Source organism: Oncorhynchus masou, chromosome 9 (genome assembly GCF_036934945.1).
Source record: "Oncorhynchus masou masou isolate Uvic2021 chromosome 9, UVic_Omas_1.1, whole genome shotgun sequence".
NCBI lineage: Eukaryota > Metazoa > Chordata > Actinopteri > Salmoniformes > Salmonidae > Oncorhynchus > Oncorhynchus masou.
The window spans coordinates 51,808,432-51,834,884 of NC_088220.1; the positions used below are offsets into that span (position 1 = coordinate 51,808,432).

The following is a 26,453-nucleotide window of genomic DNA, read 5'->3' on the forward strand; positions in this document are numbered from 1 at the left end:
TACTGTTTATTATCTATCCTGTTGATTGTACATATCTACCTCAATTAACTCGTACCCCTGCACATCAACATGGTAATGGTACCCTGTGTATACAGCCATGTTATCATTACTCATTGAGTATTTACATTTGAAGTTGGAAGTTTACATACCCTTATGTTGGAGTCATTAAAACCCGTTTTCAACCACTCCACAAATTTCTTGTTAACAAACTATCGTTTTGGCAAGTCGGTTAGGACATCTACTTTGTGAATGACACAAGTCATTTTTCAAAAAATTGCTTACAGACAGATTAATTCACTTATAATTCACTGTATCACAATTCCAGTGGGTCAAAAGATGACATGCACTAAGTTGACTGTGTCTTTAAACAGCTTGGAAAATTCCAGAAAATGATATCATGGCTTTAGAAGCTTCTGATCGGCTAATTGACATAATTTGAGTCAATAGGAGGTGTACCTGTGGATGTATTTCAAGTCCTACCTTCAAACTCATTGCCTCTTTGCTTGACATCATGGAAAACTCAAAAGAAATCAGCCAAGACCTCAGAAAAATAATTGTTGATCTCCACAAGTCTGGTTCATCTTTGGGAGTAATTTCCAAATGCCTAAAAGGTACCACGTTCATCTGTACAAGCAATAGTACGCAAGTATAAACACCATGGGACCAGGCAGCCGTCATACCGCTCAGGAAGGAGACGCGTTCTGTCTCCTAGAGATGATCGTACTTTGGTGTGAAAAGTGCAAATCAATCCCAGAACAACAGCAAAGGACGTTGTGAAGATGCTGGAGGAAACAGGTACAAAAGTATCTATATTCACAGTAAAACGAGTCCTATATCGACATAACCTGAAAGGCTGCTCAGCCAGGACGAAGACACTGCTCGAAAACCGCCATAAAAAGCCAGACTTGGTTTGCAACTGCACATGGGGACAAAGATCGTACTTTTTGTAGAAATGTCCTCTGGTCTGATGAAGCATAATTGTTTGGCCATAATGACCATCGCTATGTTTGGAGGAAAAAGGGGGAGGCTTGCAAGCCGAAGAACACCATCCCAACCATGATGCACGGGGGTGGCAGCATCATGTTGTCGAAGTGCTTTGCTGCAGGAGGGACTGGTGCACTTCACAAAATAGATGGCATCATGAGAGGGAAAATTATGTGGATATATTGCAGAAACATCTCAAGACATCAGCAAAGTCAAGGTATTGGAGTGGCCATCACAAATCCCTGATCTCAATCCTATAGAAATTTGTGGGCAGAACTGAAAAAGTGTGTGCGAGCAAGGAGGCCTACAAACCTGACTCAGTTACACCAGCTCTGTCAGAAAGAATTAGCCAAAATTCACCCAACTTATTGTGGGAAGCCCCTAGAAGGCTACCCGAAACGTTCTATCATTTCTCTACTATCTCAAACGCTGACCTGTGTTTGGATGGTGGCCATCTGTTCTTTCATACCATGACAAAGTTTGTCAATTTAAAGTGACTGACACATTGTTAAATAAAGGTTTAATAAGAGGTCAGCTACCCATTCATCCCATTCCACAGACATTATGATCTGAAATACTGTACTGTCTATGAGATGAAGGGCAAGTTCAGCTGCCATCCCCATTGGCCCCCATGTTTGCAGTGCAAACCATTGCAGCACAGTGTCCTTAGCTCCCTGCATCACCCCTATGACTTAATACAGCCTGTGACTGATGAGGGGGAGCCCAACCCGTGTGCGGTGTCGGCTGCAGCAACCTTCACTTGGCCCTAAGCAGAGAGCAGGTATTTAATCCTGGCCAAGCAGGCTGCTCATTTCACGCTCGGCTGGAGAGCCAACGCCGGGTCTCTATAAAGCCCTGGGCAGGCTTCCTGCAGGGAAAATTAATGACTTCAATAAAAATGCCGCATTTTCCATTCAAATTCCTACCGGAGGGTTTTATTGGCTGAGCCTTAATTTGATCCAATCAGCTTGTTGTGCCGGAAATGAATTATTGCCTGTTGGACTGTGCCACACTCTGAGCCGCAGACCCTTTGAGGTTCTTACAAGACAACTGACATATCACCCTTTCCTCTCTCTGAGGTAGGATGCTGAAGTACCAGCCAGCTCCAGGGACACACCGGGGAATTCAAGATGCCACAGATCCCACAGAAGAATCTGTGGGATTTTTGTAAACGCCAGCACTTTATGAGTTTGACTAATCACAGCTGAAAGCTGCTTTTGTTTTGAGTCTGAATTCAGGCATTGAAATCCTCCCTGAGCCAAAGTCCCACTAGTAACTGTTATCAGCCTGCTGGTTGACAGGCTTGAAATGGCAGCAGACCCAGAGTACACAGTGGAAGAATGCCACTGACACTTCCTAGACAAATAAAACGGCTGCCTGCAAGAGGAAATACATGGTGGTACTACAAGGCGAATGCCAGAGTGCAAATAGATCACTTCAATGAAGAGAGGTCTGGCTCTGGGGGTATGGGTGCCGCCGGGGATTTGTCAGTCCCTGTGTACCTTCCTGTTCTGTCAAACTTAGTTTAGTTTAGTTATTAGCACTATCCTGGGGGAAACAAGCAGCATTGTCATGAGGTCATAAAAGGTCAAACTAAACTAAATTATTGCAGATCAAAGCTCTAATTCATACTGTTTGTGTAAAGTCCTTTCTCATAATGCTGGTGACCAGGGCCAGGCATTCAGGCGGCTGGATAGAGAATGAAACCTAATGAGACATGACCGTAATACACAGACTATGGTGCTGTTGTGGGTTGATGAGCACGGTGCTCCCTAGTTCATGTGTGTGTGTTGTCTGCGTGTGCATTAGTAACCCGCTGTGTGATCCCCATGGGAGTTCTTAACCAGAATAAGCTTTATATTACCAAAAAGGAAGTGCGGGACGGGTGCCCAAATTAACCAAACATTACTTGATTAACGGTCAAGAATACAATCTTTCCTCTGTCCTCACAGTGAGAAAATAGGGGTGAGAAAGGACACATTTTGTTTACTGTTTAAAAAGGTGGAAAGAGGCCTAGCCGACCATAAAAGGTTTATGTGAAGTGCCAGAGAATCTGAGGCAGTACTAACTCAAGTTGGCATGTTTTGCTATGTGTGTTTTTCCCATCTTTTGTTTAAAACACCACTCAAAGTCAGGAAATCCTCCAGTTTACAAGCAGCGTTCCCCATGCCAGTGAATATGAAAGAAAAACAACCTCTTGACAGGAAGGATAGTCCGCAGCCCCTTTAGAAATGGTCCCTCAATTCGATTTTTTTAGATAGATTATATATTTTCCACCATCATTTTTCACCCAAACGAAACCAACCCTTTTGCTATGCCAATCCATTGCCCCTCACATTCACAATACAAATCATGTTTGTCACAACAGCACTCATGGACAAAGTACCCTGGATCTATGACTGCACTTTCCAAACCACAGAAGAAGAAATCTTCCTCCTCTAACCCCGAGGCTTTCTTCCCATATGATATTTCATCCACATGCACTTACATTTTCAGAGTGCTGTGTAATCGATGGCCTGCAGATTAGGCAAAGTGCTGGTAGCAGGTGCACACAGAGTGCAGACAACTCGGAGGCTTGTATTCCCTCTCTGATGTCTTTGTGAAAGTGCTGCCAACCTGACGCCATCTCGAAATGCTTGTTGTCTATGAAGTCATCATCTGTGTTTCTGTAAACACAATGTATTCTGTCACAGCGTTCCTCTCTTGTGAACCTGCTTCTTTGTTCTAGTGGGTCATTGGAAACACGTGTTTAAATGTTTACACAAAGGTGTACAGAGACACGGTCAAAGAAGTTTTGAAATATCTGTTACTATTGTTTCTTACATGGTAATCCCGTTTACATAACACATCTGAGACACTGAGACAGACTGTACAGTTCAATCAATCCCAACTAGGGATGCAAATTTCGGTCAACTAGCCAACCCTCATTAACCGGTCAACAAACGGTAAACATATTTCCAAACAGTAAAATTATGTGACCAACAGAAAATACTATGCATGCTTTCAGGCCCACAGGGAAGGGGTGGTATGGGGAGGGTTTTCTCTGGGTCGCCAGGAGGAGGGAGAGAGTGAGGAAGTAAAAACATCCATGGTTGACAAGCAACCTTGAATGTTTATGGGAGTGGGGGGGGGGTCTTAGGGGATAAGTGGTGGTGGGGCGGGTGAGCAGATAGAGATATGGGGGAGTGGGGAATGACAACCAACCTGTTACTAGGCAGGGTGGGAAGGGGTGCAAAACATGGTTCCTGGGGGGGGGGAGGGGGGGTAGAAAGCCTATCATGGGGGGAGGGGGGGGGTAGCAAGTCATTTTCAAACATTTCCCAAAATGCAATTCACAGGAAATCACTGTTCTAAACAGTGAACCTAATGCGAGCGATTCCATTTGTGACAGAGATGAAAATCTCAGTTTGAAACTTACAAAGATGGGGATTCTAATAGCAGCAACTAACATGGCTAGGATTGTGCCTTTGGCTTCTGGACAATGAAAGAAAGTTGATATGAAAACCAATAGAACAGTAGAGAAACGATGGTTAATGGCATGAAGGTTGGATTTTCACTAGGCTACTTTGAAGCAAGGTAAGAAATGGCTCATTATTTGAAGTAAAGTAAAACGTTCAGGTTTCAAACAATTATACTGCATCAAGCTCATGTTGCAAAGTGGTGGGTGATGCACTGATAGCCACCGACTGTTGACTATAGCCTATGCAGTCGAATTACAAATGGAAACTAAAAACATTTCTCATAAGAAACTAGCTCCCTGGTACACAGAAAATACAGTTTGAAGCAAGCTTCCAGAAAATTAGAAACGGAAATGGCGCCACACCAAACTGGAAGTCTTCCGTCTAGCTTGGAAAGACAGTGTGCAGTACCAAGAGCCCTTACTGCTGCTCGATCATCCTATTTTTCTAACTTAATTGAGGACAATAAGAACAATCCAAAATTGCTGTATGTACAATAAATAAGATACATGAAAATAAAATACCATTAGCAAAGTGGCATTCCCCAATTTACTTTAGCAGTGATAAATTCATGAACTTCTTTGAGGAAAAATTATGATTATTGCAAATTACAGATCCTTAAATCCGTATTCCTTCAAAGCTCAGTTGTCCTGAGTCTGCACAACTCTGCGTGGACCTAGGATCAAGAGAGACGCTCAAGTGTTTTAGTACTATATCTCTTGACACAATGATGAAAATAATCATGGCCTCTAAACCTTCAAGCTGCTTACTGGACCCTATTCCAACTAAACTACTGAAAGAGCTGCTTCCTGTGCTTGGCCCTCCTATGTTGAACATAATAAACGGCTCTCTATCCACCGGATGTGTACCAAACTCACTAAAAGTGGCAGTAATAAAGCCTCTCTTGAAAAAGCCAAACCTTGACCCAGAAAATATAAAAAACTATAATATGAAAAATCGGACTCTAAAAATCTTAAAAAAGGCATGGTATTGGTCACAGCTGTCATAAAGCCTTCCTGAAAAAAAAAAAAAAACAACATAAAATCTTTGTTCTTTACCAAAAGAACACAAACAAGCATGGGAGATGTACCTAGATGGATTGTTTCAATGTAAATTCCAGTTAGCTTTATGACTAGGGATATGCCTGAACAATGGGAAGATGCCTCTAAACAGGGGTGTCAAAGTCATATGAAGGGCCAAGTCTGGTTTTAGCTATCAAGCACGAGGGACGGACTTGTTGAATGTTAATTGAAACATTTTTAAATGACGAGGCTCTGCATCTGTCCTAGTGAACCTAGACCTTAGTGCTGCTTTTGAAACCATCGATCACCACATTCTTATGGAGATAAATAAACCCAAATTGGTCTACACGGTCAAGTTCTGGCCTGGTTTAGATCTTATCTGTCGGAAAGATATCAGTTTGTCTCTGTGGATGGTTTGTCCTCTGACAAATCAACTTAAATGGTGTTCCTCAAGGTTCCGTTTTAGGACCGCTGTTGTTTTCACTATATATTTTACCTCTTGGGGATGTTATTCGAAAAAAACATAATGTTAACTTTTGCTATGCGGATGATACACAGCTGTACATTTCAATGAAACATTTGAAGCCCCAAAATTGATTGAAAACATGTGTTTCAGACATAAAGATGGCAAAAATCTACTTTTAAATCGGATAAAAAAGAGATTTGTTTTCCCAAGAAACAAAGAGAGAATCTGTAACATGCAGATCTCTTTTGAAGAACATCAAGACCATTGAAAACAAATATTAAACTTTAACTTTTAAACTTGAACTGAGTAAAAACTCTAGGATGTGATTGCACTTTAAAGAACTTGTTTGAGGTTGAGGGTGACACTTTTTGTCCATCATCATTCCAAATCAGAAACTTTCTGTCCAAAAATGATGCAGAAAAATTAATCCATGCTTTTGTCACTTCTAGGTTAGACTACTTCTGTGTGATGCTTTTTTCAGGTAAAGCAAAATAAACTTCAGTTATGCTAAATGCTGCTAGAATCCTGACTAGAACCAAAAAATTTGATCATATTACTCCAGTGCTAGCCTCCCTACACTGGCTTCCTGTCAAAGCAGGGCTGATTTCAAGGTTTTACTGCTAACCTACACGGGCATTGCATGGGCACCCACTATCTCTCTGATTTGGTCCCCAGTGCATCCTTGCACGGACGGTCACAAGACAAGGCCTCCTAATTTCCCTAGAAGGTTTTTGAGCTTTCCACGTCAACAGCAAATGGGGCATGGGCTTGTTCCTACCTGCTCCTTTTTGTGCTTCAAAGTCAGCAAATCAGTAGTCTGGCGTACGAATGTCAGAGGCAAGCATACCTATTTTATCAGCCAACTGTGCGCTGAAGACTCATCTCTTCAGTGGGTCATATGATTGAGTGGTCTGGCCCAGGAGTGGGAAGGTGAACGGAAAGGCTCTGGAGCAACGAACCACCCTTGCTGTCTCTGCCTGGCCGGTTCCCCTCTTTCCACTGGGATTCTCTGCCTCTAACCCTATTACAGGGGCTGAGTCACTGGCTTGCTGGGGCTCTTCATGCCGTCCCTGAGGGGGTAATGTCACCTGAGTGGGTTGATTCACTGATGTGGTCATCCTGTCTGGGTTGGCGTCCCCCTTGGGTTGTGCCGTCGGAGATCAGACGGGCTATACTCAGCTTTGTCTCAGGATGGTAAGTTGGTGGTTGAAGATATCCCTCCAGTGGTGGGGGCTGTGCTTTGGCATAGTGGGTGGGGTTATATCCTTCCTGTTTGGCCCTGTCCGGGGTGTGCCTCGGGTGGGGCCAAACCTCCTGTCTCAGCCTTCAGTATTTATGCTGCAGTGTTGAGTTCGGGGGGCTAAGTGTATGCTCATTACATGCTCCATGGGGTCAAGTTTGTTTTATCTGGAGTACTTCTCCTGTGTATGATACGGTGTCCTGTGTGAATCTGTGTGCGTTCTCTAATTCCTCTTCATCTTTTTCTCGGAGGACCTGAGCCCTAGGACCATGCCCCAGGACTACCTGACATGATGACTCCTTGCTGTCCCCAGTCCACCTGGCCAAGTGCTGCTGCTCCAGTTTCAACTGAACCTCTTCATACAAATCCTAGGACCATGCCCCAGGACTACTTGACATGATGACTCCTTGCTGTCCCCAGTCCACCTGGCCGTGCTGCTGCTCCAGTTTCAACTGTTCTGCCTTATTATTGGACCATGCTGGTCATTTATGAACATTTGAACATCTTGGCCATGTTCTGTTATAATCTCTACCCGGCACAGCCAGAAGAGGACTGGCCACCCCACATAGCCTGGTTCCTCTTTAGGTTTCTTCCTACTTTTCTAGGGAGTTTTTCCTAGCCATGGTGTTTCTACACTGCATTGCATTTGCTGTTTGGGGTTTTTCTGGGCAAACTATCAGCTGATGTACGAAGGGCTATATAAATCACAAGCTTTAATCATGCAGTTTTTGATGAAATTTCCGTTAAATGGCCGGGCTTTTTACGATCTCTTCTGAGAAATAAAGCTGATTTACGAAGGCTATTAAATGATTTGATTTGATTTGATTTGATGCCTGTAAATTACAAGCACCTCTATTAAATCGTCTGCCATCAAAACAGTTTTTAACACACAATTGCATTTAGAATAGTTATTTGTTGCGCAATGCACAATGACTGGGCTTATAAAAGCACATGTCACTCCAATTTGAGGACAGGTAATAGGCTATTCTTCTCCTCAAACTAGGCACTGTACAGTATGTATGCTGTATGTATGCTGTGTGTGTGATAAATAAGATACATGACGTCTAACTAAAATACCATTTAGTGGCCAATTTAATGCCACTAAATCTTGCAAATGCACCTATAAACCGATAAGCATGAGCGGTTTTCCAGCGTATTTTTGGGCCGATTAACAGTTAACCGTTAACATCCCTAATCCCAATGTTTAGAAGTTCAGCATGAATTACAGTTCAGAGCAGCTGAAATGAATCCACTTCCAAGGTACTTCTGGAAAGTCAGAAACAGCAGCAAAGGTCACCAAGCCATTTTTGATGGGTATCTGAAAGTTAAAACTGTGATGCTGAAAACCAGAATGAAACATTTGAAATTCTATAATATGAAAAATCGGACTTAAAAATGTAAAATAAGGCATGGTATTGGTCACAGCTGTCATAAAGCAAAAATGAAAAAAACAACAACATATAAGCATCTTTGTTGCTTTACCAAAAGAACACAAACAAGCATGGGAGATGTAACTAGATGGATTGTTTCAATGTAAATTCCAGTTAGCTTTATGAGGGATAAGGATATGCCTGAACAATGGGAAGATGTTTTCCCTCTAAAGCATTTGGAGCTTTTACAGTAGCATATGTGACTCACCACCTGGATTCGGTCTTATGTAGCAACTTTGTGTTTTTTTTACATTGGATAAAAGTAGAGACTCAGCACTACAAAATGGTATATCATACACTATATTTTTGAGGAACAATGGGAAAGCAATTCTGCTTTGAATGTTGATAGACTTGTAAACTCACTTTTGAAAAAATGGCCTTTGAATGTTTTGGTATCTAGTGAAGAGCTCTTCTTTGTCTACACACATTCAGCATCGTTCACACCCTCTTAAGCTTTAGCCCTATCCATCTCATTCAGCGTTCAGAGTGCACGCTTGATGCTCTGGCCTTCCTCAAGAGACCTGAAAACATGTCAAAAGCCTTTTCATGGCATATTCTCAGTGGAACATCTACCTCAGTGGCCTGCACAACAAATTAGAGACTACAGTCCAATGACAACACCTAAGCAGGCAATCCAGCTCTGCCTGGAAAACAATATTCAATTAGACCAAGCTGTGGTTGGGCCGGCTGAGGCTCCCCGCTTGTTATTTGTTCTTAACTGACTTGCTTAGTTAAATAAAGATAATAATAATTGTACCATCTAAACCGCTGTGAAATATATTTTCCATAACTACAAATATTGTATTTTCAGCTGGTGAACAAAAGTAAAAGTTGCAAAAATGTAAGCATAGAAATAGCACACGTAGAACAGCTCTACCACTTCATAGACTTACTTTCCATGACAATGACAGATCTAGTACATATATTTCTATGTGAATATGTTCAGGTCACCCAAAAAGTTACATATTGCAGCTTTAAGTGTCCATGCTTATCACACGTCCCCCTTGTGAGACTGTGAGCAATCAAGTGGCTCTAGCTTGGCTAGATTAAACATGTGAGCGCTTCCCCCTTCAGTGACCTTGGATACTGAGGACCCAGCCCCAGAGAGAAAGGCCTGCAAGCAGGCAGGCAGAGGCAGGAGGACTAGCTACTGAATGAACCCTCATAAGTGGTTGACCTGGAAGAGATCAACCACCAGTCATTGTGTGTGGACATGATTTAATATGATGCCATGAAAACACAGTCAATGAGGCGGTAAAACCCTCCCGAGCCCCGTTTCAGTGGGTACAGTGCACTACAGTAGGTACAGTGCCAGCATACAACCCAATACAAAGTGAGTGCATAAGGAGAGTACTGTACTATAACTCATCAAGTTAAAGGGACAGCATTTTGAGATATTTAGATATTTCTTTCCAGTCTATGGACAAGGAGTGACTGTAACGTTGATCCCACAATGCTCATGCTGCTCATTGTTTGCAGTGGCTAGTGTAGCTAAACCAAAGTGTGGATTGCAGGCATTGTTGTCCATACACCACTTTCAAGGTAAGGAAACTAATGTAAAAAAAATATTTTAAATCTAAATTGCTGATCTATCCCTTTTTAAGCTGGGAATTGAAAGGACGTACACGATTAAACGTATGGGGTATTGGGGAGAGTATCAGTGGGGTGTATTCATGGTTGCCAAGGGAAGCCAGGCTTCCCTCAAAAATGTAATTGTAATAAATGTTTTATTAAATAATTTAGAGTTTGTCTCTCTGTGTTTCATAATTGTCCTTCAATTTGCAAGAGGCTGAATGTATCTCACAGGGGAAAGCATCTGAGCGAGCAAAACAGCGCCCCTCTGTCTCTGTAGCCCATCTATCTGATGCTGTCTGGTCAAAAATAGTATAATATTCTCTGTCTCTGTAGCCCATCTATCTGATGCTGTCTGGTCAAAAATAGTATAATATTGTTGCCGCCCGTAGCACTGAATACAAGGGAAGCCAGCAAGCATTTGGCCTCCCTTAATTAGAAAATGATACAATAATAGCCAATCAGCGCTGAGCTAAACTGAGTGAGCTCAACTGTGAATGGTCCTGTTGCATCAATTAACAGTGCCAAGGGTAGCCAGTTTGGATTTGGTTTTACACCAATCACATCACATCAAAAGCCAAATGTTATTGACAGAAAAAAACTTTAGTTGTTGCATCTCGATATGTTGTTGTCTTCCAGTGGGCACATACACATCTAGCAAACCAATGGTGTGAGTTTGAGTCTCATAACGGGCATATTTAGCATTGTAGCTAATTAGCAACTTTTCAACAACTTACTACTTTTAGCTACATATAATACAAATTGTAATTCGTAACATATCATACGAAATGGGTGATGGACATCCACAAATGAATACATACCATACGAAATGTAACATATCATACAAAACAATACGAAATGCTCTGAGACCAGGTTGCAGCCAGCGTCGGGTAACTAACTGTATGCTTTGTGGACTCCACCAGACAGATGTTGCTCTCTGGTTTTGTGATGAAACAAAGGTGTGGCTTATGAACTAACAGGTTCTCGAGCAAAGAACGCACATATCACAACACGTAGGGTGTAATATGGCTTTTTTTATGGCTTGGCTTCCCCACTGATTTTACCCACGCATCGCTACTGGAGAGTATATACCTGTAAAGCCCTAGAATGTTAGAATAAATGGCTTATAAAAGCACTGGAAGTGAGCAGCAGCGGTTAATTGCAGCGGTTTGGTAAGACGACACCGTCTAAAAGCCAGGGTAAATAATTCCAGAGCTTTTAGCAAACCACACTGTGAGTCTTGAAGGTCAGTATAGCTCAACCCGTTAAAGGGTAATCGTTTCTCCTTGTTCAGAAATGGGCATTAGTTGAATACAATACAGAGTTTTTAATCGGTGAGATTCTGCTGTAAATACTACAACCATCAATGCAGCCAATGAGCATTTTGAAGGAGGAACAGACGTTACATTGTGCTGAATGTTTACAGAAAAGACCCCCAATGTGCATTGGACTTGACTCCATTAATACATTAATAATGGAATATTTGTTGGTATAGCAGGAGAGCAATTCACTTAAGGACGTGCTATCAATTAACTGCTTTTGCTACCGTTAAATAAGTGGGAGCGGTCGAGATAGTAAAACCTTCAAATAAAGTTACTATAAATGCTGCCAATATAGTAGTTTCCTTTTCACGTTTCACTAGACCCCTCAACAATTGCAAATGTTATCTTATCAGGAATTCACACTATTACGTTACTTTCGATAGGTCTACCCAAAATAGATATAGATAGATAGAAAACAGAGAGATCTATTGAAATAAAAAGGCAATGATAAATGTAATGATGGTACAAAACATACGCATAAAATAAATGCCCATCCTCAAGCAGGTGATAACAGGAGCGCGCACTTCAAAAGTCTAAATTTGGCATTTACAGTTTACATTAAATACATGGTGGAACACTTACATTCAGGTAGGTTCGGTGTCAATTTACCTCCACGACATTGTCTATAGTACAACTGATTCGTTGAGGAAACTGTAATCCTCACTCCGTATTCCTCCGAGAGAGAGTCCGGAGCTGTGTCGAATTCTTCTTCGCTCACCTTGTAGATAGCGCCACTGGTACACTGCACTCGCGGTACGCGTCGGCAATCTGCACATTGTAGTCTATCTGGCAGAATGCTTCATATTTGCCATCAGTTGTTTATCGGACATTGCATTTCTTTAATTTATGTGGAAAACCCCAAAAAGTAATTGAGAGAAAGTAAGAGCGAGAGAGCGCGAGAACGAGTGCGTGCTTATATGAGAGAGCGTGCCTGCGTGTGTGAGACAGAGAAAGATAGATAGAGAGATTAAATTGCTGCCATGAACAGGACATCAATTATTGTAAAGTAACGGCCAACACCAAAACAGGAATCCAGTGTGAAATGAAACCTGTTGAAATAGTGGCCTGTCTTTCTGTACATCACACTAAAAGGCCCCCATCCTAGCAACAACAAAGTCATTACAGTCCATTGAAAGAACCATTTTCCTCATTTTATGGTGCATAACTCCATTTCAGGGAAATTCATCATGGGGGAGGGGAGAGTAGGTTGACAGGATGACTAACATTTTTGTTAACCTTTCATCCGCTGATAAAGTATATTCCAGGGGCGCAATTTTCACTGGGGACGTGAAACAATATGTCCCTCCCACATACCGAAATTGCATTTTAGTCACTCACATTGTTATCATTGCAATGTGATACAAAAAGCGGCAATGGTGTGCTTTAAGACCATGCGGATGCCTCTGAGCTGTCTGGTAGGCTGTTTGAGGTGTTCAGCTGACTGGATATAGGATGGTCTGACACCACAGAGCGGGTTGACATGCTGTATGAAGGAAAAGCTTCTGGAAGGCTGGCTGGACTAGCATGGGAGAGTTGAGCATAGTTCAGTGGGTATGTGTTGCGCTCTTTCACAAGTTGTAAAAGAAAGCAGAGCAGAGACTGGCTACTCTTTAGTTTAATGATGTAGCTGGCAAGGTAACTTCTGTTTAACTTAACAGAAAAAAAGCGAAACTGGTGTTTATTCGCAGTGCTAAACTAGTATTTTAACTGACATGTAATGTTAGCTAAAGTTTCATCCCCTCTCGACTGAAGTGAATGAATAAACTACGCTAGCTAGTAGCTACCACAGCCAGGTCAGCTCAAGCCTCTAATTATCTGTCAGATAGCGATATGAGGCGGCTGTTATTACTATCTAAGAGCTGTTGTTTGTACGGAAATGTTTTCTAGCCTTTTTTCGTTTCGTTTCAGAAGTGAATTAACTTTGCTAGCTTTCGCCAGTTGATGTAGCATTAGAGAGTGCTGGCTAAAATCTGCTATTATTTTTCTCTCAACCACACTAAACCTGAATCAAACGATGAAACCACCGGCCAAATGATTGAAGATTGATATTCTGGTGATTTTTCAGTGCAGTGTTAGTTTAATTAGTCAGTATGGCAATGTAACGTTATTGATCTGTCAGTTTCCCGAGGTAATTCCCTACTTTTCACATAGTAATAAACAGCTCTAACATTACTACTCCCGCTGGCTGTCTGTCCAACTCCTCCTACCTGCTACTGCAAGAACTGGTCCCAAGCCCAACCACAGTCCCACAATGTTATTTTAGGCGTATGTGACGCAGCTCACTTGCCGGCCATGGTTCCAGCAATTTTGCGCCCCATAGGCAATATCAAACGCTCAAAAGTAACTTCGGAAATAGATTAAATTACCAGAGATTCTCACATAGCCCAATAATAGCAATATAAGGGCCATGTCAGCCAATATGATAGATGTAGTTTGAAGAGAGCAGAGTTGGAGAGACTTGCACTTTCTCTTGAGCTATTTTTATAGCCTACCTGTTAGGAGTGGGAAGATTTTCAGATGGTGATCAATATTCTGTCATATTTCTAGGCAATATAATAAACTATAGCCTAATCATAGACCTATAGGAAGTACATTTCCTTGGAAAAATAACTGCCCGTGCCTCCATCCATGTATAGGCTATAGCCTACTCTATTTAATTGAGACCACAAGCGCACCTGATCTCACAGGTATGACTACTGAACTGGAAGCAGGAAGAATGATGACAGCAACACTTGCTACGTTTTGCATGGGCCTATTGGATATAGCCTACCTTTAAGGAGGACGATTTGCACGCAGAGACAAATAAAATGGGTAATCAATTTTAATCAAAAATGAAAAGGCACAGTGGTCACTCACCATAGTAGCCTAACCTATGTGCGCGTTGTGCCTTTTCCTTTTCAATGATTACATTTTTTGATTGCACTTTGACTCACATTGGTTGAGCTCCCTCCACTTCTTTCCATTATCCATATTTATTTACAGACACTATAGTAAACTACAGTCTAATCATATTATTTTTCATATTTTATTATTATATATTTTTTTATTGAATATATTTTTTTATTTCACCTTTATTTAACTAGGTAGGCTAGTTGAGAACAAGTTCTCATTTGCAACTGCGACCTGGCCAAGATAAAGCATAGCAGTGTGAACAGACAACACAGAGTTACACATTGAGTAAACAATAAACAAGTCAATAACACAGTAGGAAAAAAGGGTCTATATACATTGTGTGCAAAAGGCATGAGGAGGTAGGCAAATAATTACAATTTTGCAGATTAACACTGGAGTGATAAATGATTAGATGGTCATGTACAGGTAGAGATATTGATGTGCAAAAGAGCAGAAAAGTAAATAAATAAAAACAGTATGGAGATGAGGTAGGTAAAATTGGGTGGGCTATTTACCGATAAGACTATGTACAGCTGCAGCGATCGGTTAGCTGCTCATATCAGATGTTTGAAGTTGGTGAGGGAGATAAAAGTCTCCAAATTCAGCGATTTCTGCAATTCGTTCCAGTCACAGGCAGCAGAAAACTGTAACGAAAGGCGGCCAAAAGAGGTGTTGGCTTTAAGGATGATCAGTGAGATACACCTGCTGGAGCGCGTGCTACGGGTGGGTGTTGCCATCGTGACCAGTGAACTGAGATAAGGCGGAGCTTTACCTAGCATGGACTTTTAGATGACCTGGAACCAGTGGGTCTGGCGACGAATATGTAGCGAGGGACAGCCGACTAGAGCATACAAGTCGCAGTGGTGGGTGGTATAAGGTGCTTTAGTGACAAAACGGATGGCACTGTGATAAACTGCATCCAGTTTGCTGAGTAGAGTGTTGGAAGCTATTTTGTAGATGACGTCGCCGAAGTCGAGGATCGGTAGGATAGTCAGTTTTACTAGGGTAAGTTTGGCGGCATGAGTGAAGGAGGCTTTGTTGCGGAATAGAAAGCCGATTCTGGATTTGATTTTCGATTGGAGATGTTTGATATGAGTCTGCAAGGAGAGTTTACAGTCTAGCCAGACACCTAGGTACTTATAGATGTCCACATATTCAAGGTCGGAACCATCCAGGGTGGTGATACTAGTCAGGCGTGCAGGTGCAGGCAGCGAACGGTTGAAAAGCATACATTTGGTTTTACTAGCGTTTAAGAGCAGTTGGAGGCCACGGAAGGAGTGTTGTATGGCATTGAAGCTTGTTTGGAGGTTAGATAGCACAGTGTCCAAGGACGGGCCGGAAGTATATAGAATGGTGTCGTCTGCGTATAGGTGGATCAGGGAATCGCCTGCAGCAAGAGCAACATCATTGATATATACAGAGAAAAGAGTCGGCCCGAGAATTGAACCCTGTGGCACCCCCATAGAGACTGCCAGAGGACCGGACAGCATGCCCTCCGATTTGACCCAATTTGTAAGTCGCTCTGGATAAGAGCGTCTGCTAAATGACTTAAATGTTAAATGTTGACACACTGCACTCTGTCTGCAAAGTAGTTGGTGAACCAGGCAAGGCAGTCATCAGAAAAACCAAGGCTACTGAGTCTGCCGATAAGAATATAGTGATTGACAGAGTCGAAAAGCCTTGGCAAGGTCGATGAAGACGGCTGCATAGTACTGTCTTTTATCGATGGCCGTTATGATATCGTTTAGTACCTTGAGCGTGGGTGAGGTGCACCCGTGACCGGCTCGGAAAACAGATTGCACAGCGGAGAAGGTACGGTGTGATTTGAGATGGTCAGTGACCTGTTTGTTGACTTGGCTTTCAAAGACCTTAGATAGGCAGGGCAGGATGGATATAGGACTGTAACAGTTTGGGTCCAGGGTGTCTCCCCCTTTGAAGAGGGGGATGACTGCGGCAGCTTTCCAATCCTTGGGGATCTCAGACGATATGAAAGAGGTTGAACAGGCTGGTAATAGGGGTTGCGACAATGGCGGCGGATAGTTTCAGAAATAGAGGGTCCAGATTGTCAAGCCCAGCTGATTTGTACGGGTCCAGGTTTTGCAGCTCTTTCAGAACATCTGCTATCTGGTTTTGGGTAAAGGAGAATCTGGAGAGGCTTGGGCGAGTAGCTGCGGGGGGGGGCGGAGCTGTTGGCCGAGGTTGGAGTAGCCAGGCGGAAGGCATGGCCAGCCGTTGAGAAATGCTTGTTGAAGTTTTCGATAATCATGGATTTATCGGTGGTGACCATGTTACCTAGCCTCAGTGCAGTGGGCAGCTGGGAGGAGGTGCTCCTGTTCTCCATGGACTTCACAGTGTCCCAGAACTTTTTGGAGTTGGAGCTACAGGATGCAAATCTCTTCCTGAAGAAGCTGGCCTTAGCTTTCCTGACTGACTGAGTGTATTGGTTCCTGACTTCCCTGAACAGTTGCATATCACGGGGACTATTTGATGCTATTGCAGTCCGCCACATGATGTTTTTGTGCTGGTCGAGGGCAGTCAGGTCTGGAGTGAACCAAGGGCTATATCTGTTCTTAGTTCTGCATTTTTTGAACGGAGCATGCTTATCTAAAATGGTGAGGAAGTTACTTTTAAAGAATAACCAGGCATCCTCAACTGACGGGATGAGGTCAATGTCCTTCCAGGATGCCCGGGCCAGGTCGATTAGAAAGGCCTGCTCACAGAAGTGTTTTAGGGAGCGTTTGACAGTGATGAGGGGTGGTCGTTTGACTGCGGCTCCGTAGCGCATACAGGCAATGAGGCAGTGATCGCTGAGATCCTGGTTGAAGACGGCGGAGGTGTATTTGGAGGGCCAGTTGGTCAGGATGATGTCTATGAGGGTGCCCTTGTTTAGAGATTTAGGGTTGTATCTGGTGGGTTCCTTGATGATTTGTGTGAGATTGATGGCATCTAGCTTAGATTGTAGGACTGCCGGGGTGTTAAGCATATCCCAGTTTAGGTCACCTAACAGAACAAACTCTGAAGCTAGATGGGGGGCGATCAATTCACAAATAGTGTCCAGGGCACAGCTGGGAGCTGAGGGAGGTCGGTAGCAGGCGGCAACAGTGAGGACTTGTTTCTGGAGAGAGTAATTTTTAAGATTAGTTGTTCGAACTGTTTGGGTATGGACCTGGAAAGTATGACATTACTTTGCAGGTTCTCTCTGCAGTAGACTGCAACTCCTCCCCCTTTGGCAGTTCTATCTTGATGGAAAATGTTATAGTTGGGCATGGAAATCTCAGAATTTTTGGTGGCCTTCCTGAGCCAGGATTCAGACACAGCAAGGACATCAGGGTTAGCAGAGTGTGCTAAAGCAGTGAGTAAAACAAACTTAGGGAGGAGGCTTCTGATGTTGACATGCATGAAACCAAGGCTTTTCAATCACAGAAGTCAACAAATGAGGGTGCCTGGGGACATGCAGGGCCTGGGTTTACCTCCACATCACCCGCGGAACAGAGGAGGAGTAGTATGAGGGTGCGGCTAAAGGCTATCAAAACTGGTCGCTTAGAGCGGTGGGGACAGAGAATAAAAGGAGCAGATTTCTGGGCATGGTAGAATATATTCAGGGCATAATGCGCACACGGGTATGGTGGGGTGCGGGTATAGCGGAGGTAAGCCCAAGCACTGGGTGATGATGAGAGAGGATGCATCTCTGGATATGCTGGTTGTAATGAGTGAGGTCACCGCATGTGTGGGAGGTGGGACAAAGGGGGTATCAGGGGTATGAAGAGTGGAACTAGGGGCTCCATTGTAAACTAAAACAATGATAACTAACCTGAACAACAGTATACAAGGCATATTGACATTTGAGAGAGACATACAGGAAGGCATACAGTAATCACAGGTGTTGAATTGGGAGAGCTAGCTAAAACAGTAGGTGAGACAACAACAGCTAATCAGCTAGCACAACAACAGCAGGTAAAATGGTGTTGACTAGGCAGGGAGGGTCGGATTAACTACAAACAGAGACTGAGTGCGGCTGGGGCCGACAGATAAAACATAAACAAGCAGAATGGAGTACCGTGATTAATGGACAGTCCAGCATGCATCAGCTATGTAGCCAGGTGATCAGTGTCCAGGGGGCAGCGGTGGATGGGGCAGGGAAGCTGGACTGGCGAGTATTATCCAGGTAAATAAAAACTGGCTGGCTGTGCAGAAGGTAAAGCCGCTAGCAGTGGCTAACCATGGCTAGATGGCTAGATAGCTTGTATACTTGCAGTGAAGCCGCTTAACAACTACATCACATTAGTCATCTAACAGCCTCCCATCCAGAATCGACACACAAAAGCAACCAGCACCCTGCTCAAGAAGCAACCAGGATCAACACCCTGCTCAAAGGCACGTTGACAGATCTCCCACAAGGTCAAAAATGGAGACCTGGCCCAAGCTCCCAACCGTCAGGCCAGTAGCCCTCCAAGATCCCCCCCACAGTTCCCCAAGAGCTGCCCCTCAACCATCCAAACCCCCACCCACAGACCCTCCCCCTGAGAAAAAAATGATAAATAAAATAATTCTATCCCCCCCATGCACCAACAAAATGTGCAAAAGAGAAAAAAGACAAAGGAAAACAGAAAACAACAAGGACAACATAAATCATAAAAGCAAGGCAAACTGAATATGTTTGAATGCATGTGTAACAGTATAGACTTTACGTCTGTCCCCTCACTCCGACCTGGGCGCAAACCAGGGACGCTCTGCACACATCAACAGTCACCCTCGAAGCATCGTTACCCATCGCTCCACAAAAGCCACGGCCCTTGCGGAGCAAGGGGAACCACTACTTCAATGGCTCAAAGCGAGTGACGTCACCAATTGAAACGCTAGCAGCGCGCACCACTGCTAACTAGCTAGCCATTTCACATCCGTTACACATGTATGGCACTATTGGTCACCGACAAACAAGCAAGATTTCTGGCTCTCACAGACCTGTAACTTCTTCTTTAATTAAGAGGCTCCTCTGTCCTCCACTCGTTACCTGTATTAATGGCACCTGTTTGAACTTATCAGTATAAAAGACACCTATCCACAACCTCAAACAGTCACACTCCAAACTCCACTATGGCCAAGACCAAAGAGCTGTCAAAGGACACCAGAAACAAAATTGTAGACCTGCACCAGGCTGGGAAGACTGAATCTGCAATAGGTAAGCAGCTTGGTTTGAAGAAATCAACTGTGGGCGGAAATGGAAGACATACAAGACCACTGATAATCTCCCTCGATCTGGGGCTCCACGCAAGATCTCACCCCGTGGGGTCAAATTTATCACAAGAACGGCGAGCAAAAATCCCAGAACCACACGGGGGGACCTAGTGAATGACCTGCAGAGAGCTGGGACCAAAGTAACAAAGCCTACCGTCAGTGACACACTACGTCACATCTGCAGTGCCAGATGTGTCCCCCTGCTTAAGCCAGTACATGTCCAGGCCCGTCTGAAGTTTGCTAGAGAGCATTTGGATGATCCATTTTGACTATCATAGTTGAAGTGTACCTATGATGAAAATTACAGGCCTCATCTTTTTAAGTGGGAGAACTTGCACAATTGGTGGCTGACTAAATACTGTTTTGCCCCACTGTATCTTTCAGCTATGCTGTGATGTTCAACATACAATTTCAATCTATCTAATCGAATAGAATCCACAGATTGCGAGTTGAAGATAAATACTTTTCCTAAGAGTATTAGTATATAAGTAATTGACTGACCCGGTCTCTCTAATCATATTTCAGTTCATTTCATGTTCAAGTTAACTGCCACTTGATTCTCCGTCCATGTAGGCACCCACACTAGAGAGACCACACATACTAGGCACACTTGAACTCTCACGCCCAGCTAGGAGAGGTAGGCTACTGAAGTTGAAGCAGTGAATTCTGAGTGTGAATAATGCGAAAAATATGTACTTTTAATACAATAGGTAGGCTAACGCATACAAAGCAGACAGAGGACCATTTCCAAATAATCTGTGGGACAACAAAAATAATTTCATCCCAAAGTCGTCTGTCTGATCGCCCGATCTCTGTCAAGACCTGCAGGCGTCCCGCGGAAATGGAGCCCTCTAGTGCAGTCAGTACACAACATCTGAACCTGTCTTAGCAGGATCAGATGTTGACAGTGGTCCCAGCAGGGTCAGAAAGCCAGGGAAGACCAGTCCACAGAGCTCAGGTGAATTTTGCAGTATGCCTGTATTAACAATATCAGTGAATGATACAAAGTTCCATCTTGAATTGATGGGTAGACCTACAGTAGCTACAAATTGTATTTGTCACACAAATTGTATTAGTCACATTGTGTATCTTGGTGGCCTTTTGGTTGTTTGCTTTGGCACCTTTCAACACCCTGCATTATCACATTCATGCATGCAAAACACTCACACTACTGATTACTGAATACACACACCATTGTATATTGTACTTAATTGACCTTATTTAATAAATATATATTTTGTTACTCCTTATCTCCACGTTGTCTCCTTTTTGTTACGGGCTTTGAGCTGGTTCGTGACAAGATAAAAGTAACAAGTAATTAAAGAGCAGCAGTGAAAAAACAATAGCGTGACTATATACAGGGGGGTACTGATACGGAGTCAATGTGCGGGGACACCGGTTATTTGAGGTCGTATGTACATGTTGGTAAAGTTATTAAAGTGACAATGCATAGATGATAATAGAGAGTAGCAGTGTGAGGGGGGGGGACTTCAAATAGTCTGGGTACTCATTTGACTATATGTTCGGGAGTCTAATGACTTGGGGATAGAAGCTGTTTAGAAGCCTCTTGGACCTGGACTTGGCGCTCCGGTACTTATGACTAGGGTGGCTGGAGTCTTTGACAATGTTTAGGGCCTTCCTCTGACACCGCCTGATATAGAGGTGCTGGATGGCAGGAAGCTTGGCCCCAGTGATGTACTGGGCCGTTCGCACCACCCTCTATAGTGCCTTGCAGTCAGAGGCCGAGCAGTTGCCATACCAGGCTGTGATGCAACCAGTCAGGATGCTCTCGATGGTGCAGATGTAGAACCTTTTGAGGATCTGAGGACCCATGACAAATCTTTTTAGTCTCCTGAGGGGGAATAGGTTTTGTTGTGCCCTTTTCACAACTGTCTTTGTGTGCTTGGACCATGTTAGTTTGTTGATGTGGACACAAAGGAACTTGAAGCTCTCAACCTGCTCCACTGCAGCCCCGTCGAGGAGAATGGGGGCGTGCTCAGTCTTCTTTTTCCTGTAGTCCACAATTATCTCCTTTGTCTTGATCACGTTGAGGGAGAGGTTGTTGTCCTGGCACCACACGGCCAGGTCTCTGACAACCTCCCTATAGGCTGTCTCGTCATTGTTGGTGATCAGGCCTACCACTGTGTCATCGGCAAATTGAATGACTGTGTTGGAGTCGTGCCTGGCCGTGCAGTCATGAGTGAACAGGTTGTACAGGAGGGGACTGAGCACACAATGAATAGCATTCTCACATAGGTGTTTTGTCTAGGTGGGAAAGGGCAGTGTGGAGTGCAATGGAGATTGCATCATCTGTGGATCTGTACAGGACAGCAGTTTAAAGCTACAGTCTGGGATCTGGGAATAATGGTCATTTCTAATATTGAACCATTGATTCTATTCTTGTATAATATTTCTAAATGTACACCAAGGTAATTCTTTATCATGCCTCATTTTAGGAGGATCAGATGGCGACAGGGATCTCAGCAGGGTCTGGTGGCCAGGGAAGGCCATGGAAAGGAAGTACATTTTTGCAGACACAACACTTTATACTCTCTGTGCAGCAAAACACTGGACAAGCCAGATAATGTTTTAAGGCAGTCTGACAAACCTCCACAGTTGATATCCAAACTGTATCAAGGTTTGATAGGCTTTTATCGATGACACAAAACAAAAACATGTTAAAAATAATTCAAAAAAACATGTCAAACTAAAATGTGAGGAGACCTGGTATAAGCTATGGAGGATGATGATGAATGGATACAGATATGTTTGAATGCCCAGTCATGTTCATATAATCTCAGACATAAATTACTGTCGTTTAAGGCCATCCATAGAACGTACTATATGCCAGTGAAACTGAATTACGTGCAGTCATGTCATTCCATATACAACCCCAAAGGGATATATTTGCATATGTTATGCATATGTTCTTTTATCTCAGCATGTCCACAGATTCTCCCTTCTCTCTGTTTTTGTTTGCTTGGAAACGTTGATACTGGAAACTGTTATCTGAGGAAACTGTGTAACCAAGCATTTATAGCGGCTAAGAAGTGCATTTCCATTAATTGGAAGGTTGGTTATCCTCCCACAATGTCAAGTTATGTATCACTAGATTGGATTTATTACAAGTTTAAGGGTATACTTGGCAACTTTCATAAGGTCTGGATTAGAGGTCGACCGCTTAATAGGAATGGCCAATTCTCCCATCTACACAGAGGAATTCTGGAGCTCTGTCAGTGACCATTGGGTTCTTGGTCACCTCCCTGACCAAGGGAGGTCCCCCAATTGCTCAGCTTTAGGAAGATTCCAAACTTCTTCCATTTAAGAATGATGGAGGCCACTGTCTTCTTGGGGACTTTCAATTCTGCAGAAATGTTTTGGTATCCTTCCCCAGATCTGTGTCTCGACACAATCCTGTCTCGTAGCTCTACAGACTATTCCTTCGACCTCATGGCTTGGTTTTTCCTCCGACATGCGTTGTCAACTGTGGGACCTTATATAGACAGGTGTGTGCCTTTCTAAATCATGTCCAATCAATTGAATTTACCACAGGTGGACTCCAATCAAGGAAATAGGATGCGCCTGAGCTCAATTTCGAGTCTCATAGCAAAGGGTCTGAACACTTATGTAAATAAGGTGTTTTTTAAATTTATTTTTAACACATTTGCAAACATTTCAAAAAAACATTATTCACTTCGTCATTATGGGGTATTGTGTGTAGATTGTTAAGAAAAACAAATATTTTCATCAATATTAGAATAAGGCTGTAGCGTAACAAAATGTGGAAATAGTCAAGGGGTCTGAATACTTTCTGAATGCACCGTTCCCCAGAGAAGATTTAAGTGCTGTTACCGTCACAGCCAAGATGGGGTTTTGGGCTGGATCCCGGGGCATAGTTGTGAATGAAAACAGTACTTCATATTCATAATATTGAAACATTTATAGGTTCACCTCAACAGTGGGATACTTCAAATAAACTGTTATACCAGCACTCTATGTAATGAGGTGGTGGAGAGAGAAAGAGAGAGTGATAGTGATTCAATTGCAGCCATGAACAAGACATAAATGATTGGAAAGTAATGGTCAACACCATAAGAGGGATTCAATGTGAAATGAAACCTGCTGAAATCACGGCTCATCTTTCTGTACATCACACTAAAAGGTCTATATCCTAGCAACAACAGAGTCATTCCAGTCCATTAAAAGAGCTACCTTCCTCATTTTACGGTGCATAGCACCCATTTCAGAGAGATTCATCATGTGTTACACCAGATAAACTCAAGAGATAAAGAGAGGGAGAGAGAATGAGAGAGAGAGTGTACCCCACTATGCCTTGCCGACCCACTACTGTGGCAAATGGAATGTGTCAAATGCACAGCACAAACAGCTCTGATCAAACCAAACCTCCAAAGAGACACGGAGACAGATCACCTAGGGCGATTAGAATCTACGGGAGAGATAAAGGCAAGGGGTTTGTCAAATGCAGGCCTGGAGTCATAGTAACCCACCTACAGTAGCCTATGGAGCAACGCATTGTAGCGTGTACAGATTTCCACATCAGATCAAATACTTATTTGCTCGATTAAAGTTTTTCCACCGTAAAAACAACAACATTGTTTTCTATATTCTATGAGCTCCTCCCACCAAGTCCCCCAGTATGTTCTGGACATGAGTCAAGACTGTGACAGGAGGAGGACATTGTGTCCATGCTAAAATAAATAATAATAATCCACTTGCCGGTATCCATTTTTAGTTCACACACAATACAACAGTGTAGCCTACAACAGTTACTACATTACTCAGATCCCAGGCATGGGCTGATTTCAGCACTAGAACAATCTCCACCAAGAGGTTTTAGGGGATCTCAGCTATCTGGTTCGCTCTCAACAGAGTTCAGAATGCGCAGCTATTCAATCCTGCAAAAGCCTGAACTTTATACCGTTACAAGCACTGGGCCAAGCAGTAAACAAATGTCGGGGACAGCAGAGCTTCAAGGCACTGCAGGATATACACCGAGTGTACAAAATATTAAGAACACCTGCTCATTCCATGACATAGACTGACCAGGTGAATCCAGGTGAAAGCTATGATCCCTTACTGATTTCACTTGTTAAATCCACTTCAATCAGTGTATATGAAAGGCTGGAGTCAGGATAATGAAGGATTGTTATCCCTTGAGACAATTGAGACATGGATTGTGTATGTGTGCCATTCAGAGGGTGAATGGGCAAGACAAAATATTTAAGTGCCTTTGAACAGGGTATGGTAGTATGTGCAAGGCACACCGGTGTGCGGCAAGAACTGCAAAGCTGCTGGGCTTTTCAACAGTCCTGTGTGTATAAAAAATGGTCCACCACCCAGCTGACACCCAGCCAACTTGACACGACTGTGGGAAGCATTGGAGTCAACATGGGCCAGCATCCCTGTGGAACGCTTTCAACACCTTGAGGAGTCCATGCACAACAAATTGAGGCTGTTCTGAGGGCAAAAGTGGGTGCAACTCAATATTAGGAAAATGTTCTTAATGTTTTGTACACTCAGTGTACATCGTGCACGAGTTAGCAGCCATTCAATACAGAAACATCAACATTCCAATTCAAAAGCACGCCTGTGCATATATGGATCCCCTGTAGTGACAATTAATTATTGTTATGGACATACATTCCTAGCTGTGTCTTTTTGTCTTGGCAAGGAGTTTGACCCAGGCCAAATCCAGGCTCTTTTTTTTGAGTACAATTTTCCAGTAGCACATATAGTAAACAGAATGTTGGACAGAACACTGCTGCATCACCATGCTTTAATGACGCTGTAGTCTCTTGTAAAGAGATAATAGCCTTTACTGACCATGACTTCATAACATAGGCCGACTGCTATGATTGATTAATAAAAAGTTAGCATAATTAAAATAGTAGTATCTGGATATGTGAAATATTCCCAGAGAGGAGACTGGTACATGTATTCTGGAGAGAAATTAGCCTATGTTTCCTGTCCTTTTGTACTGGGCAGAGCTCAGGTCTATTGAAGAGGTCATAAATACTATATCCAGTCTACACAGGTAGAATGTTTCACAAGAGGTCACAGTGAGAATTATTTACACATCAATTTGGTAATGATTTACATTAACTGTATAAGGAAGCATTCATTAGGCATCTATAAGCACGGCTCCTGTTTTTCCACAGTCTCTCTTTTTCTCACTCCCCTGGTTTTGACCTTTGCCTGTCCTGACACTGAGCCCGCCTGTCTGACCACTCTGCATGCCCCTGCCCCTGAGCCTCCCTATCGTCCTGTGCCTTTGCACCTACTCTGGATTACCGACCTCTGCCTGACCTGACCCTGACCCTGAGCCTGCCTGCCGTCCTGTGCCTTTGCCACTACTCTGGATTATCGACCCCTGCCTGCCTTGACCTGTCATTTGCCTGCCCCTGTTGCTGTAATATTTTTTTTTTACTTCAACACAGTTTGCATTTGGGTCTTACCTGAAACGTGATAAACATTACCTAAGGATTTACATATATTTCCAACCTGTATATCCTGAAGCATACATTACATATCTATATACTACATATAAACATGAAATTATTGTTACATGGAGGATTAAAGCCTGAAACATAGAGAAGGGTATTTTTCACCCAGGGCTGGTATCTTTCCCACATGATGACAACAACATTCCAGTTTACAGTATATGATGTGGAAATACAGTGGGGTCTGAAATTTGTCAAAGATCATACCACCAGACATGCTCTGTTAGCATGTCTTGGGGGTATGATCTTTGACTCACATAACTTTCTCACTCATCATTATTCACCATTCATTCAGGATTATTTATAATCAT

The 26,453-nt window shown here is 43.1% G+C and overlaps 1 protein-coding gene across 1 annotated transcript in view; it reads right to left on the reverse strand.

Annotated features, from left to right (window-relative positions):
- The window catches only part of LOC135545244 (G-protein coupled receptor 4-like), a 32,842-nt gene extending 20,215 nt beyond the window's left edge, over window positions 1–12,627 (reverse strand). The window contains exon 1 of the mRNA XM_064972874.1: window positions 12,077–12,627. The gene's annotated coding sequence lies outside the window, so the exon portion shown is untranslated. The remainder of the gene's footprint in view (window positions 1–12,076) is intronic.
- Window positions 12,628–26,453: the final 13,826 nt, after the last annotated feature.